The sequence below is a fragment of the Rhinopithecus bieti genome, unplaced genomic scaffold (genome assembly GCF_001698545.2).
Source record: "Rhinopithecus bieti isolate Rb0 unplaced genomic scaffold, ASM169854v2 scaffold_33903, whole genome shotgun sequence".
In the NCBI taxonomy this organism is placed as follows: domain Eukaryota; kingdom Metazoa; phylum Chordata; class Mammalia; order Primates; family Cercopithecidae; genus Rhinopithecus; species Rhinopithecus bieti.
Window position 1 is genome coordinate 649,018 of NW_016814625.1, and position 22,660 is coordinate 671,677.

The 22,660-nt window shown below is 50.2% G+C and overlaps 2 protein-coding genes and 1 long non-coding RNA gene across 5 annotated transcripts in view; 2 read left to right on the plus strand and 1 right to left on the minus strand.

The window, feature by feature from the left end:
- Nucleotides 1-2,445, plus strand: part of MYBPH (myosin binding protein H) — a 17,210-nt gene extending 14,765 nt beyond the window's left edge. The window contains exon 11 of the mRNA XM_017851548.1: nucleotides 1,408-2,445. The gene's annotated coding sequence lies outside the window, so the exon portion shown is untranslated. The remainder of the gene's footprint in view (nucleotides 1-1,407) is intronic.
- ADORA1 (adenosine A1 receptor) overlaps nucleotides 1-22,660 on the minus strand; it is a 40,811-nt gene that overhangs the window by 6,333 nt on the left and 11,818 nt on the right. The gene's annotated exons all lie outside the window — the stretch shown is intronic.
- On the plus strand, nucleotides 7,686-12,293 carry LOC108514999 (uncharacterized). Its single transcript, XR_001881402.1, has 3 exons — nucleotides 7,686-8,766; nucleotides 8,911-9,030; nucleotides 9,999-12,293. It is a non-coding gene; the product is annotated as an uncharacterized LOC108514999 (long non-coding RNA).

Below are 22,660 nucleotides of genomic sequence, written 5' to 3' on the forward strand. Positions count from 1 at the left end.
AAAAAAAAAAAAAAAAAAAAAAATAGCCCTGAGGCAACCAGGGAGAGCCCCACCTCCAGAATCTCTTTCAAAGTGCCTAAAATCCCACAAGGAATGAGACATTCCTTTGGGTTAAGAGTTGCCTTCTCTGTGTGCTATTTATTTATTTAGTTTATTGAGACGGGGTCTCCCTGTGTTGCCCAGGTTGGTCTCGAGCACCTGTGCTCAAGCAATTCTGCCCCCTCGACCTCCTGAAGTTCTAAAATTACAGGTATGAGCCACCACGCCCACCTGTGTATTATTTTTAAAAGCTGAAATGACATGAACTCCATAGTATGAATTAGTTTATTAGTCGGAACTTCTCATTGATGATGATAACATGAAAAGACTGAGTCCCCAGAGCAATGGGCTACAGAGACCCTGAGAGGCAAAGGGATCGCTTGAGGAAAGAAATGGAAGGCGGTTCCTGTTGAGCCTCTCAGTGATGGCAAGAGCTGGTGGCTGAACAGAAAAGGATTTCATATCATAGCTGCTGCAAGAGTGTCAATATGGTTTAGAGGTGGAAATGAGGGAACGAAGTCTACAAATCCTGTGTCCAAATAGGGCAGGGCAGAGAGAGCCATTGGTTCTTCCCAGGACACCCTGGCAGGGCTGCCATAGGAGGGGTGGGATATTCTGGAGGCTAAGTGAGGAAGGAGTTTGAAAATAATAGTTATCTGATCAATAATAACAACAATAAAAATGCTGGTAAGCATTAACATTTATTTCTATGCGCTGGGCACTATTTATGTATTTATTTAAGTATTTATTTATTTATTTATTTAAGAGATAGACTCTCACTCTGTCTCCTAGGCTGGATTGCAGTGGTGCAATCACAGTTAACTGTAACCTCAAACTCCTGGGCTCAAGAGATCCTTCCACCTCAGCCTCCTCAGTAGTGGGGACAAGTGTGGGCCACCATGCCCAGTTATTTTTAAGTGTTTTTGTAGAGATGGGGGTTTCACTATGTTGACCAAGCTGATCTTAAACTCCAGGGCTCAAGTGATCCTCCTGCTCTGGCCTCCCGAAGTGCTGGGATTACAGGCGTGCGCCGCTGCGCCCGGCCCTGGGCGCTGACTTTATAGACATGGTTTTATCGATACTTCAGCACAAGCCTATCACTTAGATGCTACAGGTTGAGCATCCCTAATGTGAAAATCCAAAAGCCCAAATGCTCCAAAATTCAACACTACTTGAATGCCAACAAGACACTCAAAGAAAATGTTCATTTGAGCATTTCAGATTTCCAGATTAGGGATGCTCAACCAGTGAGTATAATGCAAATATTCCAAAATCTGAAAAAATCCAAAATTGGAAACACTTCTGGTCCCACACATTTTGGATAAGGGATACTCAACCTGTGTCATTATTCTTATTTCTTAACTGCAGTAACTGAGACTTGGAGCGATTAGAAAACATGTCCAAGGCCACTCTGCCAGGAAAAGGCAGGAAAAGAATTTCTAAGACTCCAGTACGTCTAAGTGCAAAGCCCATATTGGACCCGGCTCTGCCACTCTGGAAGACAGAGGACACGTGAGGATTGGAGGGCGGAAGCTTGGAGCAGAAGAAGGGAGCCATGGCTAGGGCCCTCAAGGCAAGCCTCTCCTGCCCCAGGCAAATCTCCCTGGACTAAGCAGTTGTGAGGATGCCATTGTGCCTTGCCTGGGAGCCTCACTCCTCCCGCAAAGTCTGACCTCTTTCTGAGCCATCAGAATGACCTGTTCACATGCATGTGCTGCCCAGCTATTTAGTTGGTATCTTGTTCCTTCTGGGGGCAATCAGGTCGTTGAGACTCACCCTTTCATTTATTGAAGGGGTATTCATTGAGCACCTATCAGGTGCCAGGTTCTAGGTGTTAGGGTTCAGGAATATAGAAGAGAACAGACTCATGAAAGCATCATTCTGCAGACAGAGAAACAGGCAATAGATATGCAAACAAATAAACCAGATCATTTTAGAGAGTGAAAAGACCTACCAAGCGAAATAAGCAGGGTAACCCAGGAGTGAGTGAGTGGGCAGGGCACGCTGCTGATACGCAGGGCAGCCTCTCTGAGGATGAGACAATGAGCCGAGAGCCAAAGGGCCACCAACGAGTCAGCCAGGGAAAGATCTGGGACAGAGCCTTCTAGGCAGAAGGCACCATCGGGGAGAGGTGCTGAGGCCAGAGTGGCAAGAGAGGGCTAGTGTGAAGGAGCCTCAGAGGTGAAGGCCCAAGAGAGGCCAGCTCAGTCAGAGAAGAGGCCTAGGGCTGAGAGGGCTGCAGTAAGTGTTCTGGGGTTTATTCTAAGTACAAGGAAAAGTCATTTTAAGCAAAGGAATAATATAATCGAATTTCTGTTTTTAAAAATCAACTCAGGCTGCTGTGTGGAGAATGTGTTGCAGCAGGGAATAAGGGAAGGCAAGAAAACCAGCAGGAGGCTATTTTAGCCATCCAGGCAGATGAGGGTGGGATGCTGTAGCAGGCGGCATGGGAATTGAGAAGAAGCATATGGCTTTGAGATGTATTTAGGAACAGGGCCAACAGGACCTGCTGCTGAGTTTGGATGTTGCTATGGTTTGAATGTGTCCCCCAAAGCTCATGTGTTGGAAACTTAATCCCCAATGCAACAGTGATGAAAGGTGGGACCTTTGAGAGGTCATTAGATCCTGGGAGCTCCGCCCTCTTGAATGGATTATGCCATTGTTGCAGAAATGGGTTCATTATCACAGGAGTGGAGTCTTTATAAAAGATGAGTTTGGCCACCTTCTTTTCTTTCTTGAGAGTGTGCTCTTTTGTCCTTCCACCCTTGAGCCATAGGATGAGCCAGAAAAAAAGGTCCTTGTCAGATGCAGACCCTCGATCTTGGACTTTTCAGCTTCCAGAAATGTGAGCTGAGTAAACTTCTTTTCTTTATAAATTACCCAGTTTCAGGTATTCTGTTATAGCAGCACAAAATGGACTAAGACAGAAAATTGGTACCAGAAGTGGGGTTGTTGCTATAACAAATACCTGAAAATGTGGAAGCAGCTTTAGAACTGGGTAACAGGTATAGGCTGGAAGAGTTTGGAGGAGTAGATGACAAAAAAAAATGCCTAGACTGCCATAAACGGAGCATTAAGGGCAATTCTGGTGAAAGCTCAGAAGACGAGCTGTAGGGAGCAACTGAATCTTTTAAGGGATGATTTGAATGGTCGTGATTAGAATGCTCGCAGAAAATCTGGACACTAAAGAAATTTGGATGAGGTCTCAGATGGAAACAAGAAACAAGATACTGAAAACCGGAGTAAAGGTGGTCTTTGTTACGTAGTTGTAAAGAACTTGGTGAAATTGTGTCTTGTGGAAAGCAGAACTTTAGAGCAACTAACTGGGATATCTAGTAGAAGGACTATCCAAGCAACAAAACATTCAAGGTGCTACATGGTTTCTTTTTGCCATTTATAGCAAAATGAAGGAAGATAGAGATTATTTAAAGATGAAAGTTATCATTAAAAGGGAAACAGAATGGAAAGACTTGGAAAACTCTCAGCCTGGCCATGTAAAGAATTAAAAAGTGTGTTCAGGAGAGAATACTAAGGATGTGGCCAAAACACCATTTGCTAAAGAGAATAACATGGATAGAAAGAAGCCAGGTTCTATTCATCAAGATGATGGGAGAGTGACCACACAGGCATTTCAGAGATTTTCAAGGCAGGTGAGGACCTTTAGAGCAAGGTTTCCAGAGACACCAGGCGGGACCTTGGCGTTTGCTGCCCAGGGCCACCTCAGGACTCTGCTCCACCACAGTGCTCCTTGGCAGCCCCAGTCATGTCTCAAGCAGGCCCAGATGTAGCTTGTGCTGCTGCTCCAGAGAGCACAAGTGGTAGGTAGGTCTTGGCAGTGTCCACATGGTGTGGATTCTGCAGGTGCACAGAGTGTGGGAGCTGTGGGGTCATGCCAGCCTCCAGTTAGATTTCAAAGGATATCATGGACAGCCTGGAGGCCCAGGCAGAAACTTGTCACAGGGACAGAGCCACCACAGAGATCCCTCACCAGGGCAATGCCTCCTGGAGTCATGGGAGTGAGACCACTGCACAGACCCCAGCACTGTAGGACCACCAGCATGCAACTCCAGCATGGGAGAGCTGCAGGCATGAGACTCCAGTCCACGAGCGTTGCTTCATGGGCTGAGCCCAGTAGAGCCAATATGTCCAGAAGGTGGTACATGGAGTAAAAGGCTATTCTAGACTCTTAAGATTTAATGTTGTCTGGCTTGTTGGGGTTTGGACTTACTTGGGTCCTGTTACTGCTTTCTTCTTGCCTATTTCTCCCCTTTGGAATGGGGATACCTATCCTATTCCTGTCCCACTATTGTATTTTGGAAGCATGTAACTTGTTTTGATTTCATAGGCTCACAACTAGAAGGAAGTTTGCCTTAGGATGAATCCTGTCTTGAGCCTCACCCATATCTGATTTAGATGAGACTCCAGACTTTGGACTTTTGAGTAGATGCTGGATCTAGTTAAGACTTTGAGGGCTACTGGGATGGAATAAATGTATTTTGCATGCAAGAAGGACATGAAGTTTGAAGGCCAGGGCAGAATGCCATGGTTTGAATGTGTCCCTCAAAGCTCATATATTGGAAACCATCCCCATTGCAACAGTGCAGAGAGGTAGTACCTTTAAGAGGTAATTAGCTCATGAGGCTCCACCCATATGAATGGATTAATGCCAATACTGCAGGAACAGTTTCATTATCACAGAAGTGGGGTCCTTCTGAAGGATGAGTTCAGCTCCTGCCTGTGTGATGCCTTCAGCATGTTATGAGGCAGCAAGAAGGTCCTTATCAGACATGGTCCCCAGTCTTGGACTTCCTAGCCTCTAGAACTAGAGGCTAGTTTATTGACTCACAAGTCAAATAAATTTCTGTTCATTATGAATTACCTAGACTGTGCTACTCCATTATAGCAGCAGAAAATGAAATAAGACAGATGTCCAGGTGAGAGAAAGAATCAACAAGATGACTCTGGTTTTGATCCTGACCACTGAGCAGAGGGTGCCGTATCATTCCCCCAGTCTCCCTGACCCTTCTCTCCCCGAAGGGCCCATCCCCTTACCTTGAACTCCACTTCACTCTCCCTGAACTCCACTCTACTCTCACCATGCTAGTAGACACTCTTTTGTTTACATACCTGGGGCACTCTCCCACCTCAGGGCCTTTGCACTTCCTGTTCATCTCCTGAAATGTCTGGGAAGGCGCATTCTCCATTCACTCAGGTCTCCACTCAGATGGCAGGTCCTAAGGGAAGATCCTTGACTCTCCTGAAAAATAGTCTCTCTCACTGTATCCTCTTGCCAGATTTAATTTTCCTGATAGAGCTTATCACTTCCGGACCCTCTCCCTCCTCTGTCTCTCTCACACCCTCTCTTCCCTCATTATCTATCTATCTATCTATCTATCTATGCATTTATTATCAGTTTCTCTCCAGTACTCCAGTAGAATGTAAGCCCCATTAGGACAGAACCTTTATTTGGCATGTTTACCACTGCATCCCCAGTACCTATATCAGTGCTCAATAACTATTTGTTGAATGAATGAATAAATACATGTAAAAATGCATTAATGAAACCATACATCCACTTATTCAGAAATGATTGCTTGAGGACCTGCCATGTGAGTACATCTCAGGGAACAAGAGATAAGGATTAAATGATAGGTGTTCAATTAGAGACAGTCAGATTAGAAAGGCATAACCCTAGCCCTGAAGGCAATTATGATGCCCTGGATGAGGAAAATCATTCCCTGGTTCATTCCCTGCTATGCTGGGAGCTGTAGGGGATCCACTGCTGAATCAGACAACTCCTGGTCCCTTGCCTAGGTCCTGCAACGTAAGGCTGCTATGACAAGGGCCTCTTATGAAATGTATGAGAAACTGCCACCAGGCCACCAGCCAGCCACCAACATGTCCACAGTGGCTTGTAGTCCCAGCATTGCCCTGCAAACTGAGAGACCAGCAGAGGCTTCCCTGGGCAGAACTTGCCTCCCCAGAGTCTCTTAGCCTGCACCCCAGAAAAGCAAGTCTTCATCTCATGCTAATTCCCAGCAGACATCATGAGAATGCCCAAGCTCCTCATTGGTCCTTTACCTGATGAATCGTCCTTTTCAGGGATGAGATCACTTCTAGTTGGAGGCCCAGCGGTGCACAGAGGGGTGGCCTCTCCTTGTCTACACCCTCAGAGGGCACTCCTGGATGCCATTGGGGACTGATTGTTAGGCTGACTCAGAGAACATAAACGATAAACCACTTTAGAATAGGAAGAGCTCAGTCCGGGCGCAGTGGCTCATGCCTGTAATCCCAGCACTTTAGGAGGCCAAGGCAGGCGGTCACTTGAGGTCAGAAGTTCAAGACCGCCCTGGCCAACATGGTGAAACCTCATTTCTACTAAAAATACAAAAACTGACTGAGCATGGTGGCAGGTACCTATAGTCCCAGCCACTTAGGAGGCTGAGGCAGGAGAATCACTTGAACCTGGAAGGCAGAGGTTGCAGTGAACCATGCCACTGCACTCCAGCCTGTGTGACAGAGCGAGACTCCACCTCAAAAAAATAATGAAAAAAAAAAAGAATAGGAAGATGCCATCAGATGGTGAACACACCATGGGACCAATCAGCGAAGACACAGCTGACAGAGAAAAAAGAAGGAAGAGGGAGTGGGCATAGAGGCCCTACAGAATTCTTTTTGGTGAATGCAGAACAGTCAAAGTGAGAAAGGTGTGAAGAAGCCAGCTACCACTACAGGGATGAGACTGGAACACGCTGCTTCTGAAGCTGTCTGTCCTTGGCTTTCTCTCCTGGCCCTGCCCTGCTTTGTATCACCACGGGGCTGACCCTGGCAGGGTGCACTTCCCAAGCCCTGGGGCTATCCAGGTCCACAGGAAATACTGCAGTGCTGGAGCAATGGGGACGGGTGGTGGGGGGAGCTGTCCATCTCCCTGTCCCAGCCGTGCACTAGGCAGTGGTTATGACTCCTCCATGGCTCCACCACACATCAGACAAACCCACCATGGGTGCAGCTTCTACCAGCCAACTGCAGCCCCTGGGCTCTGGGATCACCACCTCCTCACTTTGTCCTTCTGCCTCAGGGTAGCTTTCTGTTGTTACTCATCTCTGGGTTACTTCACTCTCCCTGTTTGTGTCGGCTGCTTCATCACCAATTCCTGGTATAAGGCCCTCAGCTGTAAACACCTAAAATGATTTCTGTGTTCCTGGTTAGACTCAGATGGTTCAAGAGTAAAGCTGCATCAGGAAGAACTGAGCACAGTCATCTCTAAGAACCCCCTGCCAGAGGTATAGGTATGAGTGAGCCACCCAACTCTTACAAACGCCTTCACTCAGAGGCGAGAGAACCCACACGTGGGTTTGGAAAATGCTAACAGGATGACACAGTGTCCTGTCAACTGCTGAGACTGGAGCAGGGTCCTCAGGCCTGGCCATCCCTGTTTCTCATCACCTGTTCCTCATGGAAGGACATGGGTGCAGGGAGGTGGAGGGCCGGGGGATGCCAGAGGTCCACGTCTTTCTGCGGTCCTGCGGTTTGGATAGTTAGGGACTGAATCCTCCCTCTTTCCTTCCCTCGCCCTTGGCTGGGAGGGAGTGACAGTTCATAGCTCTGGTCCCCTCCTTCCCACCTCCTCTCTTATCAAGGATCTCAGCCACTTGTAACTGGAAACTTGGATCTCAAGAGCAAGAAAATAAGGCTTTCAGACTATTAAACTACTTCCTGCAGAGAAATTCTTCCTCCCCAAGGAGAACAGGAAACCAGATATAATCAGAAGTGCTGGGCACACTCCAGGGGCCAAATATTTAACAGTAACATTGCCCAGGGGAGTCTGCTTCAGGGGCCCTGGGGAGGGGGCAGGATACCGGCCCTAAGAATCCTGCCTTGAATCCCACTGTGAGGGGCTCTGTGGCATCACTCACCGTCCAGAACATCAGTGCCCATCAATCCCCAAAAGGAGACTCGGGCTGACACCCCAGGGCCAGCCTGCAGGGCTACAGGGAGGGGGAAGACACTCTGTGTCTTGAAAGAAAAGAGCAGGATAAATTGATTAGGTCATTAGTGTAATGGGCCTTGGAAATCACTCCTGGTCACTTGCTGAGGACAAATAACTCCACAGCCTGGTGGGAAAAATAATGAGGTTCCTGTGTGTGACTCAGTAACACCCTCTATTCTGAGCAACCTCCCCCACCATCTGTCCTTCGGATTCAGGGCCCCTTTCTGAGCGCTGGACATGAGCAGAATAAACATAGCTCCCACCATGAAGGAATTCTCAGTCCACAGGAGAGGCCCAGCACCTGAGCAAAGGGATCCCCAGTCTGATGAGAGCGGCGTGTGCTGCAACGCACAGGGCAGAGATCCCCACCAGCACCCCCACTCAAAGGTTTCATGGATGACTGACTGCACAAGCTCACCAGAGACCTGTGTGCCTGCAGAGAGCTCTCTCTCTCTCTCTCGGTGGGCGTACTCATCCCAACAAACAGAAGTCTGGATTTGCTCTGTGGTTCTGATCCAGAGGGGGCTTCAGAGGGTGGGGTGCAAAGCGGGAGGCTTTCAGATTTGGAGGAGGCATGTTTTCAAAGTATATTTGCCTCTGATCTTCATCCCTTTCTCCCAGTCCAGGGCATATCCTATGGAATGTTTATCCACAGCCAGGAGGCCAAGGTATCGCACTTTGAGACAACGCCCTGGGTGATTTCACAGTACAGCCACCTCCTCACCTCCCAAATTCAGGTATAGCTCCCACATCCCCGTGAGGGGTTGGTCCTCGAGGAGGAGGGTGTCTCACCTGGACAGTAAACGCAGGAAAACTGGACCCAGACCTCGGCATTCTCAGCTCTTTCTGCACTGAGATTTGATTCTCTCCACCTCTCCAAGGAAGACCGGGATGGCAAAAGGACCAAGGCCAACTGGCCCCACCTGCTATGGGTGACTGTTTCTGACTCATCCCGTGGGACAGGAAAAAACCATCTCATCTGCATTCAGACTTAATGACCTGTGAGTAGCTGCTGCAGGGAGACCTCACTGGGATGGCCAGGGTGCTAACAGGGGCAAAATTCCTTTTCCAGCGAAGTGTAAAGGCCTGCCGTGGTGGGAAGGGAGCTGATGGCTTTATGCAGGTTCCCATAGACCTCTCTGGTCTTTGCAGACTGTGGCCACTTAGGAGAGCAGCAGAGAATTCTCCAGCCCAGCTGGCACATGGGGAGAGCCCAGGCAGGAGGGAGCCAGGAAGCAGCAGAATTCTGCAGGCTCAGGAGAGCAGAGGGGGCCCATGCTAGACCCCCAAAGGAGGGCAGTCCTCCTTGGAATACCTCACTGTGGTGGGAATCAGGAGACCCTCGTTCTGGTCCAGGCTGTACCAGAAGTGAGCTGGCCTTGGGGGAGACCCTTTCCCTTTTGGGGCCTCTGTATCCGTGTCGGGATGATGAGGGATTGAATGAGATCTTTTCTGGGCTCTAGCAGGTCACGGTTCCCTTCTTCTGGAATGTGTCAAATCATCTTCTATGGAGAGCTGAGTTCAGCACTAGCAAAGGGAGGGAGGGGCACTGAGCACCGAACTCCTCATGGGGAAGAGGAGACCAGGGGCAGTGGTGAGGGGCACCCACACCTCCCAGGAAGGGAGCCCCTCCTGAAAGGATTGCATGCTCTAGCTCTGTGCCCCATGGAGAGGAAGATGGGGGGCAAGATGGAATGTAAAGAGAAATAAATACATATTGAGTGGAATGAATGAATGAATGAATAAATGAAGTGTGCTGTGGGGTAAGATCCAAGTTCAAACTGTGACTCCACCGCTAACAGCTTGTGGCGTTGAGCAAGTAACAATTCTTTGAGCCTTTGTTTTGTCTGGGCACGATGGGAGGAGACGGCTGGCTTGGCAGTCCCCCTGTGAGGATGAGGCTGGCGCAGTAACTTATCTGGGCACTCAATGAACAGTAGCACCAGGTGACCATTGCTATCTCCAACAGGAGCACACCCCTGATTCTACTGGAATACACAATCGGCCCTTGAAGAGATACAAAACAGGTTGCAAGGACATAGATAAACAAAAAATTACTTCTGTTTCACTTTGGAAGGCAAGTCACATGGTTTCCACATCTATTTCACAGCCAGCTCTCCTACTTCACTCAACCTCGTACAGAACGGGTCTGTATTCCCTGATCTAACTGACGAAAGTGTCTGAGTCTGGGGTGGGGGTTTGGGAACCTGCTCAGCCCAGCACTAAACCCTACACAGGGTCCTGAGAAGCCACACTCCCTGGAGAACCCCAGTAAAGCTCCACTGGGGAAGTGGCCAGGGAGGAATACTGGAGATATGGGAGGTGGAATCAGGGGTAACCCACGCCCTTCCTCCCACCTCCCTTCAGAGCATCTCTTGGCCTGCCTAGAACCACGGGGTACAGGGCATCTGCCTGAAGGCCTATTTCCACCAAGGGACTGTAAATCCAACCCCCACTGGAGAGATCCCATGCAGACTCGAGATCAGCCCAAAGGCACCAGCTGGGGTTGGGACCTAGAAAGCAGGTTGAATGCTTGCTGACAGCCTGGAGTGACGAGAGGAGGTGCCTGTTGAGCCGGGGAGATTGGGATGCTGTGCTCTGAGGAGGCGGCTGCTCTCACTGAGCTTGGGTTGTCAGGGTCCCCTAAAGATCACAGCACCTAGCCCCTTGCTCTGGAAAAGATTCGACAGACAGCAGGTAGAGGAGGACAGAGAGGACAGGAAGAGCTCACCACCTTGGAAATCTTTCCAAAGAAAGAGTCTACCCCCACACTCAGCTCCGCATTCCATAGCTTGTGCTTCCACATTAGAAAGTCCTTCCCAGAGTCTAACTTCAGTTCTTCCTGCTGCATCAGAACTCAAGGAGACACCACTCTTGGGACCTGGAGGAAGTACAGTCACATTCTGCCCGGTCCTGGCCTTTCTCCCCACCTTGCAACCAGGCCAAGGAGTGCAGAGCCCAAATAACAGCAGGAAGGACCCCGGGACCCAGTAGTTTTCCATTGTCCCTCCTTGGTATCTCCTGACGCTCTCTTTGCCCTGTGTCCCTCCACATAAGCACTCACCAAGCCCACAGTGTACAGAGTCCCTGCAGAAGCTACAGGCCAGGCCCAATCCAGGAACCAGTCCTCCCCAGCCAGCAGCCACCCAGGCCAGGGCAGAGCCCAAGGAAGAGTTTAGCAGCAGCTACAGCCCTCCCGCCCCAATGCATGTGCTCAGGGGCTTCTGCCCCAGCTCCAGGGATAGCTTTGTGGAGGAGGGGCCCAGACACACAGATGCAGTGGGAGGTGGGGGGCACCCAGGCTCATTCAGTGGGTACAGGTGAGCCAGAGACCCCCCTCCCCAGAATAACACGCAGCAGGAAGTGGGAATGTAAGGTCTCCTAGATCATCTGGGGGCTGGCTCCCTTCTCTTCCCCATGTGGGACAATCAGAAAAACTCTTTATTTTTCTCCCAGAGCACATAACTGCAAGTACCTGAAGGGCGGAGACCAAGTCTGGTTCAAAATCATCTTCCTAGCACCTACCACAGTATCTGGCACACAGTAAGGACTCAATAATATTTGAGGAAGGAAATGCAATCATATAAAATGCTCAATTAAAACCAGAGAGGCAGAAAAAGAGAAGAAAAAAAAAGAAAACAAACATAATGACTAGAAAACAGTTACAAACATGGCAGATCATTAAGCCGAGTATTGCAATCATCACCTTAAACGTGAAGAAAGTAGGAGGAATTGGTAAGAGGAAGCCATCCTGAGTCTTCTTGCTCATCTCAACCACAACATCCCTACTGGCAGGCAGCAGAGCTCTGCTCCCCACGGTCACAGCTGAGGGGCCTCCTACAGAATGCTCAGGGTCTCCACTTGAAGGTCCTGCCTCAACCACCCAGCCCCAATATCTCAAGCCAGTTAATTAGATGGTCCTCACAGGAGTCTAGCACACTTCCTCCCGCTGCAAAACCAGCCCTTCTCCTCACTTCCTGGCCTGGGTGGAGGTGGGGAACAGCCTGTCCTCCTCCTCCTCTGGGAGCTGGTCTGTGCCCCCGTCATTTGCACGGGTAAAACGGAACAGCATGTTAGCTGCTGGCAATGTCCCAGGCCAGGAGCCTGCCAGGCAGCTTCTCCGAGGGTTGATCAATAAACTCAATTTCCGTCATTTTTTCCACTTCTGTGAAGTCCTATAAATCACTCCGATGTGCCACGACCCTGGATGGGGGAAACGCATGGTGTGTGTGGAGGAGGAGGAAGCTTATTAAATCAAATCCTTTTGTTTCCATCCACCATTCATGGAAACTTCAAGGTGCTTGCTCAGAGCTGGAAAAAGAAAATGCAGGCCGGGCGCAGCAGCTCATGCCTGTAATCCCAGCACTTTGGGAGGCCGAGGAAGGTGGATCACCTGAGGTCAAGAGTTCGTGACCAGCCTGGGCAACATGGTGAAACCTGTCTCCACTAAAAATACAAATATTAGCCAGGCTTGGTGGTATGCACCTGTAGTCCCAGCTACTCAGGAGGCTGAGGCAGGAGAATCGCTTAAACCCAGGCGGCGGAGGTTGCAGTGAGCCGAAATCATGCCATTGCACTCCAGCCAGGGCAACAGAGCAAAAACTCCATCCAAAAAAAAAAAAAAAAAATGCAGAGAGCCAGTAGTAATGGGCCTTGGGGAACTCCACCAGGCAAGAATTGGGCAGGACATGCACTGCGACCAGGGGAGGGGTGGACATGAGCAGTGGCACAGAGGGCACGTGGGGGAACAGGCATAGAGTGGCTTCCCTCACCCAGTTGATAGAAACACTGACGGTCTGGGACATTTGGAAGGTTCAACCCCAGGGCCTCCAACTTCCAATTCCACAAAGGCCTGACCCCTACACTGCTCTCTCCCCTCCCAACCTCCTCAGCTGGTGCCCACCGTCTCCCACAGAGCACACTGGCTGGCTAGGGGGGCCAAGGCTCAGGGTGACAAAACACTGTGACAGACTCTTGACAGCGTTAGAGGACCTGGATTGGAATCAGACTCAGACCTGCTGTTAGCAAATCACATCACCTCTCAGAACCTTAGGCTCCTCATCCGTAAGATGGAGTCCGATGTCTGCTGCACTGGTGATGTCAGAGCGATCATTTAGCATTGAGCTTTTGCATACAGCCCTCCTCTACTCTTCATCCTAGGAGGAAGGGATCCATCTCCACAGGTGGAGACTGGGCGACTTGCCCAAGGTCATACAGCTAGTGGCCAGAATCGTCATTGCAACCTACGCCAGCTGCCTCTAAAGCATGTATTTTTGTTGTTTGTTTTTTGCGACAGGGTCTCATTGTCACCCAGGCTCGAGTGCAGTGATGTGGGATCTCGGCTCACTGCAACCTCTGCCACTCCAGTTCAAGTGATTCTCCTGCCTTAGCCTCCCGAGTAGCTGGGACTACAGGCGTGCACCACCACGCCTGGCTAATTTTCGTATTTTTAGTAGAGACGGGGTTTCACCATGTTGGCCAGGCTGGTCTCAAACTCCTGACCTCAAATGATCTGCCTCCCTCAGCCTCCCAAAGTGCTGGGATTATAGGCATGAGCTACCAAGTCCTTTGTTTGCTTATTTCATGGAATTTTATTTCTTTTACTGAAAATATTAATTGTGTATATTTATGGGGTACGACGTAATGCTTCAAAACATACGTTGTGGAGTGAGCAAATCCAGCTTTCAAAATTACTATAAGAGTAGATTTTAAAATCAGTGTTTTGTATTTCATGCACTGCCATTCCCGTGAGGCTGTGAAGAAATTGAGGACAGGGACTGCGGTTTTATATTCCGCAGTATCCTGCATTGTCTGAGCTTCTCAAACTGTAATGTGCATGTGAATCGCCTGGGGTCTTTTAAAAATGCAGATGATGAGTCAGACAATCTGGGCTGGGGACTGAGACTCTGCATTTCTCACAAGCTCCCAGGAGATGCCAAGGCTGCTGGTCCCTGACCATGCTTTGAGTAGCAAAGCCCAGTGGCACTCAGCCCAATGTCGGGCACAAAAGGAGCTCTCTCCACCCTTGTTTGGGGAAGAGGGTGACTGAGGAAGCCCAGAAAAAGAAAGGCATTGTTTTGGATCAGGAAGGAAATAGGAACACAAATCCCTGCAGGATCCGTCACAGATTCACCAGTGAGACCAGTTTCTCTTAATGGATAGCCACCTCCCCCGATACGAGGAAAGGAAAGGCCAGGAACCAGGATGGGAGAAGACAGGGGAAAGAGGCTCCCTGCCTCAGCCAAATGATAGCAGTCCATCACAACACCCCTGGCAAAGCACTTCCAAACCAACGATCCTATCCAATGCACACTCCAGCTCATGCGCTAAGAAGAACAGGTTCTGTGGTTGCCACTTTACAGGTTGGAACCTTGAGGCCCAGGAAGGTTCAGTGCATGCCTACAGCTACAGCTTGGATGGTTAGTGTTGAAGCTGAGACTGAACCCAGTCTCCTCTGCCTCTGAGCCCGATGCTCTTTGCGTGAAGCACTCTACCTATGGAACGGTGGCAGAGAGGGTCTCCCTGGGCCCTTCATCGTGCCTCACTCCCAGGGCCTACTGGGCTGCTTCTCCAGCCCACTCCGCCGTTCTCACCTCTGTGGACCCCATGGGATTACCTCTGCTGCCATGATGCTAGCAACACCTCCTGAGGTAGCTCCCCTGCACCTGTGATTGAGGCAGCAGACTCAGGCTGAGAGAAAGCCAGCAGGACCAATAGAAACCCAGGCAGCAGGCCAGACAGGGCCTGGCTCTGGCTCGTGCCTATAGCACTTTCCATCTCAGAAATCTCAGCCCTCTTTGCTTGGCAGTGCTGATTTCTCTGTTATCTGCAAGATCTTGTATTCTCTCTCTCTCTTTTTTTTTTCAGACAGGATCTCACTCTGTCAACCAGCCTGGAGTGCAGGGGTGCTCATGGCTCACTGTAGTCTCAACCTCCCAGACTCAGGCGATCCTCCTGCCTCACTCTCCCAAGTAGCTGGGACCACAGGATCATGCCACCACACCTGCCTAATTTTTTTAATTATTTTTAGAGACAGGGACTCCCTATGTTGCCCAGGTGGTCTCAAACTCCTGGGCTCAAGCGATCCTCCCACCTTGGCCTCCCAAAGTATTGGGATTATAGGCATGAGCCACAATGCCTGGCCAAGATCTTTTATTCTGTCTTGCCCTCAGCCTAGAAACTCCCTTGAAGGCAGTGGCGAAGGGAAGTGATGTTGATACCAGCCTTGCAAGACTAAATAAAATTAAATCTGCTACCAAAGAAGTCACCTGGTGCCACCCCTGACACTGAGGAGATGCCCAACGTGTAGGCACCCCTCCCCCACCAGGCTGCAAGTCTTCCTTCCTTGGGAACTTCTAGTGCCAGGCAGCCCCTTGGGCTCCCAGAGGAGCTGGAAGGAGGAAGGGAGGTGCCCATCTGACATTTCAGAGGCAGGTGCCCCAGGCAGCATACCCAGAGCAGTGAGCAGTGGCAGAACACATTCTGACCTGAGTGCAGGGCTTTATACGCCTCCCAGCCCTGCCACAATCACTTCCCCAAGGCCGGGCTTGCCAACTTCAGGCCTTGGCAGGCTTGTAAAGGAACTCCTCAAGCCACACTGTCCACCCCAACCACAACAGAGACAGACACACCCACCACTATCCATCCATCCTCCTCCCTCCCACCAAACAGCAGGAAAAGAAGAATGAGCCCCTGAAACTGGAGAGAGATGGTGGTTACACATTGGTTCTCTCTACAGTCCCGTGAGGCGCATAATATTAGTTCCACTTCACAGACGTAGAAGCCGAGGCTCAGAGAGGATAGCCACGGGCACACGGCAAGCAGGTGGCAGAGCTGGGACTGGGAGACTGGTTCGGCCAGCCAGACTCCAAAGCCCAAGCTGTGTTGTGTCCCTCCAGGCTGCACTCAGCATTCTGTGACTCTCAGCGCCCCTTCCCTTCTGTCAGCCCCTGCACACACCCACCACTCACTGGATCCTTACAGGCGGCCAGACCTGCCTCAGCAGCCCTGAGAAGTCAGGCTGGGTTGCCATTCCCATTTACTAATGAGGGTGCAGGTCAGAGGGGAAGGTGGCCTCCAAGTGGGCACCATGGCAGCCCAGGCCCAGAGTTCAGGCATCCTGTTTTCCCAGCCCCAAGTCTCCCCTGTGCTGGGCAGATTGCGGGATCACTTCACTCTAACTGGACTCAACACACTTTCCTCGTCTCCCGGTCAGTGTCTTCCTAACCTGTCTAGGCCTTGGTGTTGTGGAGAATGATAAAAGAAAGGGATTTGACATCAAGGCCACCTCTTATACACATTGGTTTATAAGTCTGGTGAGGGGTGGGGGCCTCCCCTGTCCTTGATTCTCCTCCTTTGAACATTTTTTCTTCAAGTCTTGACTGTGGACTGAATTCAAGCTCCCGGACACATGAGGTAGGGAGCCACGCCTTGGGGATGGCGGGGAGGGAGCCCACAGTGGTTGAATTGCACGCTGGCACTGGGCTGGAATCCCTTGAGGATGAGGTGGCTCTGGGGCCTCTGCACTGGAGGTGGGTGTGAGTCGGTGTCTCTCCCGCAGCTGAAGTCTGCACAGACGGGGAGGGGACATTCTCTAGGCCCTACTCTTCCTGTCAGGGCAACCCCTCCACAGGCACACTCAGAGCCAACTCACCCCTGAACAATGAAGCCATTCTCCCTGCCCTTCCAAGAGCACTGCCTCACAGACAACTCCGCAGCGGGGATTGGAATGGTGCCCATCCTATAAACTGAGACCCGCAGAGGTAAGTGATTTGCTCAAGGTCACCCAGCAGCAAGCACTGGAGTCAAGGCTCAAGTACAGATCTTTTCATTCATGCATTCAATTATTCATTCAGCAACTCTGGTTATACTTAGCTGTGTGGCTGTTACCTGGTAGTTTAATTTCTCTGAGTCTCGGCTCTCTCATGTGGAAAATGGGGATATATTATTTAATGTATTAGTATAAAATACTATTAGGGCCTCTTCATAAAATTGTGCAAGGATTTCAGCAAGATAATCTATGTAAAGTATTTAGCACAGGGCCTAGCAATCCTAGGCACACAAGCGCCACTACTATTACCATTCATTCAGTGATTCATTAATACTGAAACAGCAGAAACCATCCACCACTGTGGGTAGAGAGATGAAGAGGCTTGGACCCCACCTTCAAATCGCTCACAAGTCAGTGCAATTTGATAAGGGTTATGTTAAAGGGGAACACAGGGAGCTGTGGGAACATGCAGCCAAAACAAGGAAGGCTTCCTGGGGGAGGCGTCATCTGAGCTGAGTGTTAAAGACTAAGTAGAAATTAGACAAGAGAAGGGAACAGCTGTGTGTGTGTGTGTGTAAGAGGTGGTCTTAATGTCAAATCCCTTTCTTTTATCATTCTCCATAACTCTTAAACAGGTTAAGAAGAGACTGACTGGGAGACAAGGAAAGTGAGTGTTGAGTACAGGTGGAAGGAGGTGTGGGGCTGCGCCTTCAGGCCGGGGAGGTGGCCTTGCACTGTGTGCCTGGACGTGGGCCAGGCCTGCTCGGGCCTCCTGCCACTGCGGCAGTTGGAAACGTGTCTGTCTCCACACTGACTGTGGTCTACGTCCTTGAGGACAGACTTATGCCGTCAGAAAACACTTGTTGACTTGAACATGTAAACTACATCAAGAAGGATTAATGGGTGGGGCACAAACAGGAAACCATTAGACTCTTGTCTGGCCCATGGAGAATGAGGGACTAGGGGCAGGGGCTGCATGGAAGTGAATAAGCAGAATTGAATGAAAGGTCTGGAAGCCAAGAATGTCATTTTTTTGACGTATAAATAAAGATTAAAAAGCTATAACCCCCTACACACACACACACATAGACACACGGGTGTACATATGTGAATACACACCCCACTAAGAACCTGAAGCCACTGTGGCCTCCTGTCATGATTAAAGGTGGTGGTGGAGGGGGGCTTCATGCCTTCACACCTGACTGTGTCACCCAAATTTCATGTGTTGAAAACTTAAATCCCCAAATTCTTATGCTGATGGCATTTGGAGGTGGGGTCTTTGGGAGGTAATTAGGATTAGATAAGGTCATCAAGGTGGGGGTCCCCCCAGTGGAACTGGTGGCTTTATAAGAAGAGGACAAGAGGCCTGAGCTGACACGCTCTTGCCCTCTCACCATGTGATGCCCTCCACTATGACACAGCAAGGAGGCCCTTGCCAGATCCCAGCACCATGCTCTTGGACTTCCCAGCCTCCAGAACCATGAGCCAAATAAACTTATTTCTTTGTAAATCACTCCGTCTGCGGTATTCTGTTACAGCAACAGAAAACGGACTAAGACAACACCCCTCATTCTAAGCTGTTATTAGCCCCTGGGACCTGACACAGCCACTCTGAATGTTGTTTGCATCACTGTTATCAAGTCCACTCTATCAGCTCTCCCAGTTATGGCCCCAGGAGACCATAATGGTGGGTTGGGGGTTGTGTTTACAGAGAACAGGGCATTGCGGCAGGTGTGTGTGCTGGGCACAGCCTGCTGAGTCCCCAAACACACGGAACGATTTCCTCCCTAGAGTCCATTTACAGAGCTGCCAGGCCCCAGGAGAGCCCTCACTCCAGCTCCCTCAGAGCCAGCTCCCCACCAGGAGCAGACAGGACAAGGCATCCAAGAGAAGGGGGGATCAGGAGGAACTACTCACACCCTGGAAGCAGAGTCACATCAACACTCCTCCCCACATACAAACAGGCAGCATGGGGACAGCAGGGAGCCAAGGTGAGAGTCAGGAGACCAAGATACTCACACCCTAACTTGCTGTACAAGCTCCGGTGACCCCATTCACCCCTCTGTGCACCCCACCCTCTGAACTCTTAGGGATATTTTAATTAAATAACCTTTCCTTCTCCATTACCTGCCTTTGTCTTCTGTAGGTGAATATAAAATATCCAAATGACTTCTTCCCAACCTGGCTACTCAGTCTTCCCCACTAAGGTGTCCTTCCTCCATTGGAGCATTCCCTCATTTCTTCACTCCACAGACATTGATTAAGCCACCTACTAAGTGCCAGTCAGACACACGTTAGGTGCTGGTTACGATGGGCAGGAGAGTTGGATGGTACCACGCCCTGCCCTCATAGTGCATGCAAATCATTTTGACACTGACCTGAACCCACAGGGATCACAGTGGTCACATAACATCAAGTGGTAAATAAAAAACAGACTTTGGATTATTTAACAACAGTAACAGCCCCACTTATGGAGTGCCTACTATGTGCCAGCCCTTGAACGTACACTATCTCCCAGCCTCACAGCAACCCTAGGAAGGAGGCATTATGAATCCTGCTTTACAGAAGAGGAAATGGAAGCAGCACAGGAAGGTTAAGCAACTTATCCAAGACAACACAGCTCTAAGCACCTGGACTATGATTTTTACTCCAGTCTGACTGCCTGGGGAGACTGCTCTTACCCTTCAGTTCACTAGAGTGTCTCTGTAAAGCAGCAGGAGGAAGACGTCTCTTGGAAAGGGGGGTCATTAAAAACATCCAGGTTAGGCCGGGCGTGGTGGCTCATGCCTGTAATCCTAGCACTTTGGGAGACCAAGGCAGACAGATCGCTTGAGGCCAGGAGTTTGAGACCAGTCTGGACAACATGGTGAAACCCCGTCTCTAACAAAAATAGAAAAGAATTAGCTGGGCGTGCTGGCATCAGCCTATAGTCCCAGCTACTCGAGAGGCTGAGGCAGGAAAATCGCTTGAACCCAGGAGGCAGAGGTTGCAGTGAGACGAGATCGTGCCACTGCACTCCAGCCTAGGCAACAAAGCAAGACTATCTCCAAAAAAAAAAAAAAATCCAGGTTAGAGGAGCTTTTTCCAAACAGACCATCCCATCTCCTGCCTCCGAGAGAATCACTGGTGCGTTACCATTCCAGCAGGGTGGGTATGCATCAGAGCCCTCAGTTCTGTTGGCATAGAGAAAAGGAGCTGAGAACCGGCTCTTGCCATGCTAGAGTCTCAGCCCCTGCTCTCCCAGTGGTGGGGAAGTGAGAATTGGAAACTGGTAGCCTCTGAGAGCAGGGTGCATGGTGAGAGTTGGGAGGTCTGGCTCTCACCGCCCACACCAACCCTGCCAACTGCAGTGCAAAGTGTTCTCTGCTACATGAGGCAAAAGGAGATGATTTCTGCATGTAGGAGCTGACAGGGCTGCCACGAGCAGGCCAGGATGACTGGGACACAGCGTGCCCCCATGCCAACCCTGGGGCTCCCCCATCCCTCCTGCTCTGCCATCAGGGCCAGGCTAGAGCTGGCACTTGTCACTGCCTGCTTATTGATTGACCAGGTTCTCTGCTACATTAGCTGAAATGGGGCCACTCAGTGCTCTACAGCAGCTATGAGAGGACCCTGATTGTTGCGAGTCAGAGTAGGAACCACTGTGCAGGAGTTAACACAATCCACAATGCAGACCACTGGCTTGGTTCCAGCAATGATGAGAAACAAGACCCTGGAGGCATGCAGAGGCCAGGATTCTCCTAAGCATTACTGGGGAGGGGCAGAGGCCTGGGGTAGGGATAGGAGGCCTTAATGTCCCAGAAGCCACTGTGCCACATTCTAAAGGAGCCTAGCCAGAGGGCCCCCCAACTCTGCTGTCTCCTTCTGGAAGCCTCAGGGAGCCTGAAGCCTCGTGTTCCTACTGCTGTGGTCCCAGTCTGAGAAAGCAATGGCTTCCTGAGAAGTAAGGTGGGAAGAGAACAGCTGGAGTGGCTGAAGGCATCTGAGAATGTCTGGATTGGTGGGTGTTTAAGAGACCCTTCCATGAGGCTGTGTGAGGCAAGAGAGAGCCCCTCCGCCTGACCACATCAGCGGAGGAGAGCTGGGGAGTGGTGAGGGAGAAGACACCAGCGGCCCTGCCATCACAGTGCTTCCATTTGGATACCTAATAGGATCTGAATCATCCTCCAATTTCTTCTTCCTCCCCACCTACCCCATCCCCAGAAACAGCACCACCATCCACCAGTGCCTTAAGCCATAAGCATGGATCGTCACATTGGATTCCTTTTCCCACATCACACCTCAACCCATTTCCAGTTGGTTCCAACTCTAACATGCCTGAAATGTTTCCAGTTCTGTCCATCTCCACGGCCTCCTCCACTCCCTGCCTGCCTCAAGCCCCACCTGCTGCCCCCCAGTCCTAACTGGGCTCCCTACATCCTCTCTAACCCCACTAACCCCACTCCAACCCATCCTCCACAGAGCAGGCAGAGTGACTCTCTTATGTTAGTGTGATGAATGACACTGATTGATTTTTTTCAAATGTTAAACCACCCTTGCCTAGATGGAATAAACCCTTTCGGGTGGTGATATATTATCCTTTTTATATCACCGGATTTGATTTGCTAATATTTTCTCAAGGACTTTTGACCTTTTTAAAATGTAATTTGAATTATGTCATTCCCTGCTTAAACCACTCAGAGGCTTCACAGCGCACTTAGAAAAAAATCCAAACTCTTGAGCAGGAACCACAAGGCCTCCAAGGCCTTACTGAAGCCCTGGTGGGTCTCTCTGGATGTCATGTGGGGTTTTGGAGAAACCAACAAGGGCCCACCCCAGAGAACACCAGCACGGCTCCCTCTAAGTTCACAAATGACAGTCGAAGGCACCTGCTTGCTGGTGTGTCCCTGGGCTCTCGCTCCCTGCTAGCCTCTAAGTTCCATGAGGGCAGAGACCCGGGTCCCCTTCTTGCCCGTGGTAAGGTCCTTAATCTCATCATGAATCTGGCATTCTGAATTAATGAAGGAATAAACTCTCTGCCTCCTCCACGCCTGGGCTCGTGCAGCTGAACGTGGCTGGTGAGAAACACACAGCCACACAGCTGAGTTGCACTTCAAATTCATCATCGCGAACTTAAGGGGGGCCCTTCATGCTGCCCTCACTTACACTAGACTTCCTGAGCCTAGTCACTCTCCCACTTCCTAGAGAATTATTTCACACTTGCTGCTCTCTCCAACACCTCCTACTGCATCCTCACTCTTAGCTGGTGACCTTGCTTCCCAATTCACTACGAAAATGGAAAGAATCAGGAGAGAGCTTCACCTACCAGCATCTGCACCCACAGATGCTGCATGTTGCCACAGAAGAGCCTCCAGGATCCCGTCTAAAGCCAGTCTCTCCATGTATGCCCCACTAGCCTAAACCAGGACATCACTTTAGAAATTCTCTCCTTTGTTTCATCACTAGTGTTTTACTCTCTGCGGGATCATTTCTGTCAGCACACAAACTCACTAACCTCCCTTTTATCTTAAAAAACAACACAGGGGGCCAGGCGCAGTGGCTCACGCCTGTAATCCCAGTTGTTTGGGAGGCCAAGGCGGGCGGATCGCTTGAGGTCAGGAGTTTGAGACGAGCCTGGCCAACTTGGTGAAACCCTGTCTCTACTAAAAATACAAATATTAGCCAGGCATGGCGGCATGCAACTATGATCCCAGCTACTTGGGAGGCTGAGGCAGGAGAATCACTTGAACCCGGGAGGCGGAGGCTGCAGTGAGCCGAGATCATGCCACTATAGTCCAGCCTGGGTAACAGAGTGAGACTCTGTCTCAATAAATAAATAAATAAATAAATAAATAAATAAATAAATAAATAAATAAAATCCC